This window comes from Bos javanicus, chromosome 15 (assembly GCF_032452875.1).
Source record: "Bos javanicus breed banteng chromosome 15, ARS-OSU_banteng_1.0, whole genome shotgun sequence".
Lineage (NCBI taxonomy): Eukaryota > Metazoa > Chordata > Mammalia > Artiodactyla > Bovidae > Bos > Bos javanicus.
Genome location: NC_083882.1, coordinates 50,168,715 through 50,181,880, shown reverse-complemented (window position 1 = coordinate 50,181,880; position 13,166 = coordinate 50,168,715). Strand labels below are relative to the sequence as shown.

Below are 13,166 nucleotides of genomic sequence, written 5' to 3'. Positions count from 1 at the left end.
AATAAATTATATAACAGATACAACAAAATTAAATTATATCAATATTTTTTTCTTTGTCTGATTATAGGGGGAAAAAAGAGGGAATGGAGGAGAATAAATATCTGATTTTAAGGAGGAATAAAATAAATGACCTATAACACCTTCTGGCAAAATTCTGCATCTCAGACTTTCTCCATGCTGTTAAATATTCTATATAATTTTTTATTCTTGTTGGTTTTTTAAATTTTTTATTTTGTATTGGAATATAGCCAGTTAACAATGCTGTGATAGTTTCAAGTGTGATGCATTGATACATGAAAAAATGTCAAGTTACAAAATAAGAGCATAGTAGATCCTGATATTATAAATCAAAACCCAAAAGACCTTGTATGCATACTTAGAAGAGTCAAGAACATGGATGTACGTATGAGTGAAAGATAGTATATAAAATAAACATACCAAAAAAGTAAAAAAGAAAAAAATAAGTTCTACATCTCTATCAAGCTTATAACAAAAATTAAAAATCAACATGAACTGAGCTTCTATTAGATATTATATTTCTTTATACTGAGGGCATTGTTGTACTGAATCCTTAAAGGGACTTTCTAGATAGGTACTCAAACATATAACACAGATATGAATACAAGTAAACGATGTTCACTTTAGGTTCCCAAATCTCTTCTACAATGAATCCAAGGAGCTAGAATTGGAATCCAAGTGTAATGACAAGGTTTGCAATTTTGTAAAATGTTATAAAGTTTATATTAACCACTAAGAGGCAAGTGCTACACAGGATTCTGTAAATGTAAAATGACATAAAGCATGTTAGACAGTTTGGGGCAGCATGAAGATCTCAAATACCAGAGATCTCTAAGGTTTGTTCAGAATGTAGGGCTGATACATCTGCACTCCCATCCTTTCTTCATTGCCTTTTTCTGAAGGACTGATCTAAGAAGAGAAGCCCATGCAAAAATTTATTCTCAAGGAAAGCTGCACCCTGAATCAACTCACATCAGAGTTAAACAGAGGCCACCTATTCAGGGGTCATAAATCCAAAGGGGCTCAGTTGCTCCAAGAAACCTTACACAAGCCTGTTTTTCACAGCCTGTTTACCCTGATGAGAGTCCTGAAACCCATTTGGCTATTGTCAACCTAGCCTGTGACACAAATGAGAGCAAACTGCATTGCCTTTCCTCACCAGGGGTGCTCCTGGGATGAGGATGAGTACCCACCTCAACTGAAGAAAACTTCATAACTTACAGCTTTTCATAATGAGTTCAGTTATAGACATGCTTCCCATTTTCTGAGGGTCCCATGGGCATTGAGTGGGAATGATCTCCCTATAGTGTCAGGGAAAGATGACACTGGGAGTTAAAGATTTGAGTTCAGAAATCAGGTTGTAAGTCTTTAGAGGTGACATCTTTATAACAGGAAAATCCAAGAAAGAGGAGAGGGAAAGGAGTCTTCCTCAATTGCCTGGAGTCTGCCTTTCAGCAGGATTGCTTACATCTCAGAATTGGTTGTTTTTAAAAATAAATGCACAAATCTAAGAAAAACACCAATACAGTATACTAACGCATATATATGGAATTTAGAAAGATGGTAACAATAACCTTGTGTACGAGACAGCAAAAGAGACACTGATGTATAGAACAGTCTTTTGGACTCTGTGGGAGAGGGAGAGGGTGGGATGATTTGGGAGAATGGCATTGAAACATGTATAATATCATATATGAAACGAGTCACCAGTCCAAGTTTGATGCACGATACTGGATGCTTGGGGCTGGTGCACTGGGACAACCCAGAGGGATGGTATGGGGAGGGAGGAGGGAGGAGGGTTCAGGATGGGGAACACAGGTATACCTGTGGCAGATTCATTTTGATATATGGCAAAACCAATACAATATTGTAAAGTTAAATAAAATTAAAAAAAAATAAATGCACACATCTAATAAGTTAAGATAATGTCTAGTCCCTTTGTTTTAAATAATGCCTTTTTATTTTTAATATAAGAAAAGATAAATAAAAACTAATATCAATCCTAAAGTCACCTTGATATTTAAATTATATATCATAATTTTCATATTTACATGATTTTAAATATTCAAATTATATTAAACTAAATTTTATAGCATAACCTATCTCAAGACATGATATATACTTTATTACTTTCATATTAATCAGAATAAATTCCATTGATTTTTTTTTTAAATGCACATCATGGTGATTTGATATATAAATATATTTTAGAAGGATTTCCCCTCCTCCCACATCTAGTTAATTAACATATCTGTAACCACACATATTTATTTGTATGTGAGAACATTTGTGTGTGTGTGTATGTATAAGAGAGACAGCATTTAAGTTCTACTCCCCAGCAAATTTTGATTATATAATATAGTATTATCAACTATAGTCCTTAAGTTAGGTGCTAAATCCTCAGACCATATACATTTTATAGCTGAAAGTTTGTACCCATTTACCAATCTCTTCCCATTTTTTCCCCTAACATAGCCCTTGGCAACTATTTTTGCACTGTATGTCTGTTTCTATCACAGAAAATTTATTACATGAAACAAATGAAAATGTGACTTTGTTGAAAACTGAATAGCATTTAAACATTATTGTGTAAACTTTGACATCTTTAAACAATCAAGCCACTGAGATTTATTGCTTGATTTTACATGTATGTATTCCAGGCTAGCTTTTGACCTTTAACTAATTTTTGAATCTTTATTGTGTGTGACAATCTCACTAATTTCATTCATTGTACAACTTGGAATTTTATCATTTAACTTTAAATTTAGTTATATTCTTTATGTTATTGTTAGTGTGTCTTATATACATTACATATACACAGTGAGAGGGGAACAGGCAGGAAGGCCAGGGGTCTCCAAATGGAGGAAATAGGCTACAAGTGTCAGATATTTTTATCTCTCTCTTAAGCAGAGGAGGAAACAAACTAGTGTTATATTTTTTCCCCTTCTCTATACAAGTTTAAGAGACTTCCCTGGTGGCTAAGATGGTAAAGCGTCTGCCTTCAATGTGGGAGGCCTGGGTTTGATCCCTGGGTTGGGAAGATCCTCTGGAAAAGAAAATGGCAACCCACTCCAGTACTCTTGCCTGGAAAATCCTATGGACAGAGAAGTGTGGTAGGCTACAGTCCATGGGGCTGCAAAGAGTTGGACATGACTGAGTGACTTCACTTTCACTTTATACAAATTTAAAAAGAGGTTTCTCTTAAAATTCTGTGTTGCCATAATGACACCTGGTTCCACCTGAACTTTTCTCAAACCTTGAGCTAACTAATGCATTTTTGTTATGGAAATGTTTGCCTTAAGCTATGTTAATGTACTATACATTTACCCTAGACTCTGTCTTCAAGTCAGTTCCACCTAAAGGCTCAGATCCTGTATGTTTTACTTGTACATTGTTCTCCTAATCTATGTTAATAAAACTATATATTTGCTTGGAAATTTGCCTTTCTTTAAGATTCATGTCAATAGTTTTATGGCCCAGGATGACTCACCCAATTCCAATGTTTTCTCAATGCATGTTGTTGGTAAGGGGCCTGGTGCCATTCTCTGAGTTTTGAGACATTTCCTTTCTCTAATTAGCAGACTGCTAGTAGCTATATAATATCCGGCTAAAGACTAGCAGAGGGCACTCTTTCTGCCCTCTTCTGATGTCTATGTCAGAAACTTTCTCTATCTCTTTTATACTTTAATAAAACTTTATTACACAGAAGCTCTGAGTGATCAAGCCTCGTCACTGGCCCCAGATTGAATTCTTCTCCTCTGGAGGCCAAGAATCCCCGTGTCTTACGTGGTTTAGCAAAAACCTTTCAACAGCTGCTGCTGCTACTAAGTCACTTCAGTCGTGTCCGACTCTGTGAGACCCCATAGACAGCAGCCCACCAGGCTCCCCCCGTCCCTGGGATTCTCCAGGCAAGAACACTGGAGTGGGTTGCCATTTCCTTCTCCAATGCATGAAAGTGAAAAGTGAAAGTGAAGTCGCTCAGTAGTGTCTGACCCTCAGCGACCCCATGGACTGCAGCCTTCCAGGCTCCTCTGTCCATGGGATTTTCCAAGCAGGAGTACTGGAGTGGGGTGCCATTGCCTTCTCTGCTTTCAACAGCGCAATCCCATTATTTGGAAATTCTATAGTTGCAAATTTGCCTACTCTCAAGAATTTATTTGTAACCTCAAATAAATAGTTATGACATTTTCACAGTCATCTGTAGACATGCAAAGATCTGGGACAAATTAAATTGCCTGACATGTACATTCTCAGCTGAGGTGGACTTTTCATTTCCTCTTTCACGTTGTAAATAAGTATTAGTTTTGCATTCTATTAGTGCCACATTTTTCTTATTTCCATGTTTCTTGTTGATAATCTTGCTGTCTGTAATAGCTGTCAAGTGTAGTGAAATGCACTAAAATAAATAAATATTTAAAAAATTTACTTTTGAAGTGTACCAGAATAAAATAATATTTATCTGCATTGTCCTTCTGAGTGAGTTTGTTTCCTGGAACACATGGCTACAACAGTGGCAAGAAGCTTGTAGGAACCTAGATCTGCATTTCCTGTAGGAATGATATTTTCCTACATTTTAATTCAGTGTCCATGGTGACTTTATGGAAAATAACTAATGAGAATAATGAGAAAGGACTATGCCTGTGCATGAATATATTTCATATGTATACGTACACTCCCCCCACTCACCACCACCACACACACACATTCGTCCGGAGCTGGGCTTACTCTCTCATTCCCCCACAGGAGAACTCAGGCTGAGGGAATTTCTTGGTGCAGAGCAGTGCCAGTCTGAGGAAAGGTGAGTGATGAGGGTAAAGTGAAACATTTCTTCTTACTCTTACTAATCTGTTTTGTCTTGTTCTTTGCTCCACCAGGATCCTATAACCTCCCATCTAGATTTTGGAACTCTTATTTTCATCCATTACTGGTTGCTGAGCAGGTGTTTCTGTGAGGGAAGAGTACAAAGACCTCCTATTTAGTTACCTTCCTAATGTAAACCTGACATCTTTGGTTTCTTTTCCTTAGAAACCAGGGCTCCCTAATGGCTCTCTTTTTTTGACTCAAAATCAGATTAGAATCTTGAATCCTCAGAGGTCTTTTTTGTGCTTTATAAAACTGGCTGTGGGGAATTTCTACTGAAAGCTCCTCCAGGCAAAGAGCAGTGCTCTCCTAAAGACTAAGTGGTTTAAGACAAAACAGAGACAGGATTCCATTCTGGTGCTCTGTCTGCTAAGTTTTCTCTGTCTCTTAACTCACAGTGTATCCCGAGGCCACAGTGATGGACAAAAGGAAAGATGAGAGAAAGAAAGGAAGAGAAGAGACACAAGATAAGTTTGAGGGAAAGACGACTGAGACAGAAGTTTAGAGAAATGGACAAGATCATAGTTAGGAAGGAGCATGTAATCATAATATACACATTTGGATTTCAGCCTCAATCTATCCTGTGCATTTTAGAAAAATCACTCTCCTGTCATCTAAAGAATGATGGACAGCATGGTATCTTTGAAGTAGGCTCAAAGTGTTCAATATCTATCTAAAACTAAAAAAATATTATATTTAGGGCTTTAACTTTATTCCTTCTTTTATAGATGAAAAATGCTTGTCACTTACTTTCTTTTGATTACACTGTAAATAAGTTGTGAATCTGGGTTTCAACACAGTTAGTCTGACTGCAGACCTCATACTTTCAAGTACTGTAAAGTACTGTGCTGCAATAAATCCAAGAAATGATACTGATTTAAACTAATTTCATTATGAATGAGACAGATGCACTGATTTTTAAAATACTGAAGAGGTAAAATTAGTTGTACTTTTTTTATAATGTGTGAGAGAAGAGGATGCTACTCAGATATTTTTCTTTCTTTTTTAAATTTAGGTATAATTGACATATAATGTTATATTTGTTTAAAGTATACAACATAACCTACATCTTATGAAATGATCACCACAATAATCTGAATAACATCCATCACCATAGATAGTTACAACTTGATTTCTGGACTAGGAATACAAAAAAAAAAAAATTAAGACTGTCATTAACTTATGTTAATGAATCACAGAAAATTTTGCTTCCGTAATTGAATTCTACTTTCAATTATCTATATCACACATTTTTAGAGTATTCACTATTGCATTTCAAGGCCACAATATTATGGAAGAAAGAGCTTATTCTTAAAGACATTTCACAGAATGCCTCCTACAAATAACACCTATTGCTTTCAGCTTCCCTTGTTTTCATGTTTGCCATTTCCTCCTAGGAGTTCCCTGCTTTCTCACACATATCATCAGGTCTAGATGATACCTGATTGTCTTAGTGAAACTGTGATCATAATTTCCATTGCTCTTCTGGCATTTTCCAATAATGCAAAATGATGAAAAGACTTCTTACTATAAAACCACTATCAGTAATGAATGATCAATTTTTTTTTAAATACTCATCTAACAATTGCCATAAGTAAAGTACATGAAAATCTGTAAGAACAGCTTTGGTAATTTTGAAAATGGTAGACCCAGTTTGCTCAGAACAGGCATCTATTTAGGTTTTTCTTCAACATATTTGCCATGAATCTTAAACTGTTACAACTATGGCCTCCTTAGATTATAATGAAGATATGACATCTTGTATTCAGATGGATGTGGGTTTAAAAGAGATGATGTGTCTGTTTGAATGTGTGTAGAGGAGAGGGAGCTATGTACATATGATATGGATTAGGCATGTATTAGCTTTTCCTTATTTCCATTCTCTTTTCATTTCAATTTACTGTTTTCTCCTCTATTTTCTTTCTATAGCTCTGTAGCTATAAGCATTAGAAGTTTTGACAAGTCTTTTAAACTATATGAGGTTTAGGTCCATACATAAAGATAGGATTAATGTTCTCCTATTTGTGTTTATAAAGATTAGAGATAATATTTGCACATGTTCCACAGCATTAGAATTAGTAGGCAAGTACCTTAATTAATGGTAGTTGATGCTGTCATTTTAACTGCACTTGAACTGCACACTTTAATATTAATGAATAAATATTAACAAATGGCTTACCTGAATCCTTTATATTTATTTTGAACCTTTTAGATTGCATCTTAATGAATATGTGTTCATTAGAAATTATTAGAAAAAATGTTTTAATACTTGTGTGTTACCATCTAATTAAATGAAACTACAGACCATTTTAGAGGCTGGCAAACCCCTATGCATGTCAATATTGAAAATAAATTATGTTGATGATGATGAGAAAAGGTAATTAATGAATTATTAATAGTAAGGCAAAATTTTAGCATACTACCAGTGATAGAACCATTGCAAATTAGCAGAGAAGAACAGTGCTAACAAAGATGAATACATTATGTAGAATTTTTTATGACAATCCACTACAAAATTTCTAAAACCTTCTCAAGAATTTGCTTTTCACACTGATGTTTATGTATTGATACTACATTTCTTATTGTGTGAATTAACTGAGGAAGAGATTATACTCAATTGTATGGTATTCTTATTTTCCTTAGGTTTAAAACATTGCAGAGCTTTACTCAGTACTCTGAAGATCGGTAAACACTCATTTGTAAGGAACATGGACTTATGCATTACCAAGCAGGATGTCCCTTCCCAATGATACCCAGTTTCACCCCTCCTTCTCTTGTTGCTGGGAATCCCAGGACTGGAAACTCTCCATATCTGGATTGGCTTTCCCTTTTGTGCTGTGTACCTTACTGCACTGATAGGGAACTCCACTATCCTATTTGTGATCCAGGCTGAGAGCAGTCTACACCAGTCTATGTTCTACTTCTTGGCCATGTTGGTTACCATTGACTTGAGTCTCTCCACAGCTACCATCCCTAAGATGCTTGGGATCTTCTGGTTTAATTTCAAAGAGATCCTCTTTGAAGCCTGCCTCACTCAGATGTTTTTCATCCACAACTTCCCTGGTATGGAATCAGCAGTCCTCTTGGCAATGGCTTATGACCGCTATGTGGCCATCTGCAACCCCCTCCGATATAGCACCATCCTCACCAACAGGGTCGTTTCTATGATTGGTGTTGGTGTGTTAGTGAGATCATTTATTTCTGTTATTCCATTTGTATTTCTCATTTTACGGCTGCCCTTCTGTGAGAATCAAGTCATCCCTCATACCTACTGTGAACACATGGGCCTTGCTCGCCTATCTTGTGTCAGCATCAAGATCAATATCATCTATGGCTTAGGTGCTATGTCAATCCTAGTGTTTGATATCATAGCCATTGCCCTTTCTTATGTTCAGATACTCTGTGATGAGTATTTTCATCTTCCTTCTCGTGAAGCACGACTCAAGTCTCTCAGCACATGTGGTTCCCATGTTTGCGTAATTCTTGCCTTCTATACACCAGCTCTATTTTCCTTTATGACACATCACTTTGGCCGAAATGTCCCCCATTATATTCACATACTTTTGGCCAATCTCTATGTTACAGTGCCGCCAATGCTCAACCCTGTCATGTACGGAGTCAGAACCAAGCAGATCTATGGCCGTGTGAAAAAAATGTTATTACAAAAATAAGGAATTAAAACGGAATAGCACCTAATATGTATGAGATGGAACTTTTGAGCAGGGAAACAACTTATTATATTAAATTCTCACATCCATACATGACCACTGGAAAAACCAGAGCCTTGACTAGATGGACCTTTGTTGGCAATGTAATGTCTCTGCTTTTCAATATAGACATCCAAAATTGTGTCATAGATTAGGTACTTATTTTGCACATAAAATGGAACTAGGGAAATGACTGTCTATAAAAGGTTCATTATAAATGTTTGTATAGAGTTTGTCACAGATATATTTAGGTTTCATAAACCAAACTAAGACATAAATGTAAGTAAAGAAACCATCTACAGCCTAGAGTGGTTGATTACATTCACATTCTTAGTTCTATATGTTCTATAACTTATTTTAGACTAACTTTATAGTTGCTGTTTCCTCTTTTCATTAACAGACAGAACTTGTTTGGTCCTAGTTCTGTCTTTAATATACATATTTCAATGATTCTCAATTTCCTTATTTTATAAGCATTGCCATAGTTTTATTTCAAAGGTTAAGCATGAAGACTTAATTACATTGCATAATGTTTATACAACAATCAATATAGTACCTGCATGTTTTTTATAGTAAATAAAAATAATTATTAGCCATTAACATTATCATCAGACTTCCTTGGTGGCTCAGTGGTGAAGAATCCACCTGCCAATGCAGAACATGTGAGTTTGATCCCTGAATCGGGAAGATCTCTGAGAGAAATAAAATGGCAACCCACTCCAGTATTCTTGTCTGGGAAATCCCATGGACAGTGGGACCTAACTGGCTACAGTCCATGAGGTTGCAAAAGAGTTGGACATGATTGGGAGGTTAAACCACTACAACAGCATTATCATTTTTATCATTTGTGTTATCATATTTTGTTATTGATGCTCACCCCTGACAACAATGTTTCTATTAGAGATGTTTATGGGTTTTTATTTTAATATTAGCTTTATACAAAATACCCTGAAGCTGTAGTGACACAACTAAAGTACAATTAGAGTCAAATTTAATATATATTATCCACAAATTTAGTTTATATTTTTTATATTTATGTTTAGTGTTACCTCTTAGTCTTTAAAATAGAAATTTGTAATTTGGAAATAATTACATAATTTATTTTTCTTTTTATCCATATATAATGTGAGGAAAGTTATCTCCACAATCTTCTGTCATTTCATTTATATCTATTACTTTTAATCATATGTTCATCTTTCTAATTTCTTGTATCCTAATTTCTTTTATCATCAGTCTGAGGACTCTATCACTGAAGTACCTTTATCACCGGGCACTTTCAATCCTCCAGATCAGCTGATTTTATTTCATTTGTTGTTGTTGTTTAATCACTAAGTTGTGTCTGCCTTTTTATAACCCCATGGACAGTAGCCTGCCTCTATCCATGGAATTTCCCAGACAAGAATACTGAAGTGGTTTGCCATTTCTTCTCCAGCTAATCTTCCTAATCCAGGGATTGAACTTGTATCTCCTGCATTGGTAGGCAGATTCTATACCACTGAGTCACCAGAGAAGCCCTTTTATTTCAGAATTATCTGAAACATTTTCATTTTTGCCTCTGATACTACCATCTTACTGTTTCTAGCAATCAGCATATGACATTTGTACTTTTGCTACATGCTGCTGCTGCTAAGTTGCTTCAGTCGTGTCTGACTCTGTGCGACCCCATAGACGGCAGCCCACCAGGCTTCCCCGTCCCTGGGATTCTCCAGGCAAGAACACTGGAGTGGGTTGCCATTTCCTTCTCCAATGCATGAAAGTGAAAAGTGAAAGTGAAGTCGCTCAGTCGTGTCCGACTCTTAGCGACCTCATGGACTGCAGCCTACTAGGCTCCTCCATCCATGGGATTTTCCAGGCAAGAGTACTGGAGTGGGGTGCCATCGCCTTCTTTGTTTACTACATACTTTATGCCAAAAAATCTCTCCCTGTTTCAGTTTTGCTATTACATTTAACATTCTTCTTGGTCATCATTTTGTAGAAGTATGCCTAATCCTTAATAAACTCCTCTGCAATACAAATATACCTACTTTATAAGACTTACTGACTTGCCCTCCCTTCCCCAACAACTAAATACTAATATTACACCAATTTTCTGACATTTACTTTTTAAAATCTACTACTCAAATGAAATCGTATTTCAGAAAAAGAAAAACACTGGTTTACATGGGAATGAATTGCTATATACTAACAAACTCTAGGGAAATTTCTCTTACACTATTTAAAGTAGAATAATGCTTACTTTTTTCATTTATTGTTCATTTATTCAGGGTTCTCTTACAACTTAATATAATATCTTGCAATGACTGCCTATAATCACCTCTACTCCCAGATCATATGAAATTTAATGCTACTTAACCTATCTATTAAGTGACTCACAAGCTACTCAATAAATGTCTGCTGAATGAATCAAAGAAAGAATGAAAGAACTTATGTGCTTATTTATCAGTCATAGCATAATACAAGAAAGTTGATATCAAATATATGTATTGATATAAGTTATTATGCCAGAAACTACTGAAACAGGCTGGGTAAATGATACATTGTATTGAGAAGAAAAGAGTAACTGATTTAATTATGAAAGCAGGGAGCAAGTAAGTTAGCAAAGCTTTCCAATCCAATGAATTTATTCAGGCAAAATAGAATATAAATTGGCAGATTATTTGTGACAAGTAATAGCAACATTAGGTAATAATTGTCTTAAACATGTTTACAATTATCATCTTGATTAGGATGTCTCATCATTACAAATTAAAAAAATCATAGTATAAATTTACTTCAGTGTAATGAAATATACTATTCTGTATAACAATAAGCTCAGTGAAGAACAGGATCAGCTGCCCAAAATGTAATCAAGGTTTCAGTTTCTATGTAGCTTTTTAGGAACTAAAAAAATTCTCTCCATAGGGATATTGAAGTCTTCCTTTCATGATTGAATGCCCAGTTTTCATTTTTCTATGATTAAATATTATACTTTTATCTTTATGCTCTCATTATGTTAAAAATATGTTTTGATTTATGACTTTAAAATGTTAGAATAACATATCTTTTCTTTCTTCAGTTCCCATTCATTTCATTTATATAAATACATTCCTTTTATAATTTTTATGTTATTTATTTTATCTTTTCTTTCTTTGGTTCCCATTCATTTCATTTATCTAAATACATTCCTTTTATAATTTTTATGTTATTTATTTTTTATTATCTTACACCCAGTAGGACTAGCACTGCATGGGAAAAAAATTTAAAGACTTTGTCTTATAGAAAAATCATGATATGTCAATACATTATTGATGAGTGCTAAGACATCAATGTGGGAAAGGAAGATACATGTGTCAGTGATTGATGCCCTAAACTACATTTTTATATTTAATAAAATTGTGATGCAAAATTCAACCAGTAAGAGATTCTGTTCACTTCATTCTGTTCACTTCATATGCATAGGTTTTTGTGTCTCTGACTTCCTAATAACAATATATGCATGCATTGGGGGAAAGGTGTGGACTAAAGACTATGTCTGCCTCCACATCAGTCCCTTTGCCCCAGGTACAGATAATGGAATTTCCCCAGGAGACTCTGAGTTGTTAATCTTGATTCCCATAGGGGATATGAGTTGGCTTTGCTTTCAGACATGACCCCAAAGATCCTAAGTACAGGAGGTATAAAACTATATTCTCTTTCATAGGTGTATTGGAGTTCTCTAGCCCTATTCCTCCTGAAGGTAAGTTTCCTTTGAAATGTGTGATGGAGATGGATAGTCATTAGGGACTACTGTTCAAAAGTGAAGAAATGAGCTACAGTTGAATTTATTAAGCTCTATATCACCATTGTAGAAAGATTTTCTGACAGAAAGAGTTTTTCAGTGGGTCATGCTGAAACAATTTAAATTTTTAAATAATCACCTATAAAGGGAACTTAAATTATATATATATATACATATATATAAATTATATATATATAAATTATATATATATATATAAATGATGATCTCTACTGCCAGGGATAATTGTGTATTTGGGCAATTTGTGTATTATAATAATTTAAAAATAAGATCATCATAGACCCAGAGTTAAGTGCTAGTTTATAAAGCTTATTACCAAGAGGGAAGCAGAGAAGAAAGAAATCTGAAGATGGAGATTAAATACAGTCTAGAAGGATTCACTGGCTAGGGATTCTCTATTTTAGTCATAACATTATTAAAATACCTCCCAAAATTTAGACTTTTGTCTTTCACTTTAATCAAGAGTTGATTAACCTGAGACTCCTCTTCCTTCCTCCCTTCCTTATTTTCTTTATCTCATCCTTTCTTCCTTCGTTTTTATTTCCATTTTTGTTTTCTTCTTTCCCTTCTTTAAGCTTCTCTTTTCCTTCCTCCACCCCTTTCTTCCCACACTCCTCTGCCCCCTTCTTTTCTTCATTAGTGCTGTACTAGCTCTTCTTGTTTTTTGTTTCAGAAAGAAAGAGGAGAGAGAGAAAAAGGGAAGAAGAAAAAAAGATGGAAGAAAATAAGGAAAAAAGAGATGACAGAAAAGAAAGAGAATGAAAGACGCGGTGAGGAAGAAAGAGAGAAATAATGGAAAACCATAA

The 13,166-nt window shown here is 35.0% G+C and overlaps 1 protein-coding gene and 1 pseudogene across 1 annotated transcript in view; one reads left to right on the top strand and one right to left on the bottom strand.

The window, feature by feature from the left end:
- LOC133226772 (olfactory receptor 51F1-like) overlaps window positions 1-13,166 on the bottom strand; it is a 460,311-nt gene that overhangs the window by 364,475 nt on the left and 82,670 nt on the right. The window lies entirely within an intron of this gene.
- On the top strand, window positions 7,612-8,549 carry LOC133261349 (olfactory receptor 52E2-like; annotated as a pseudogene).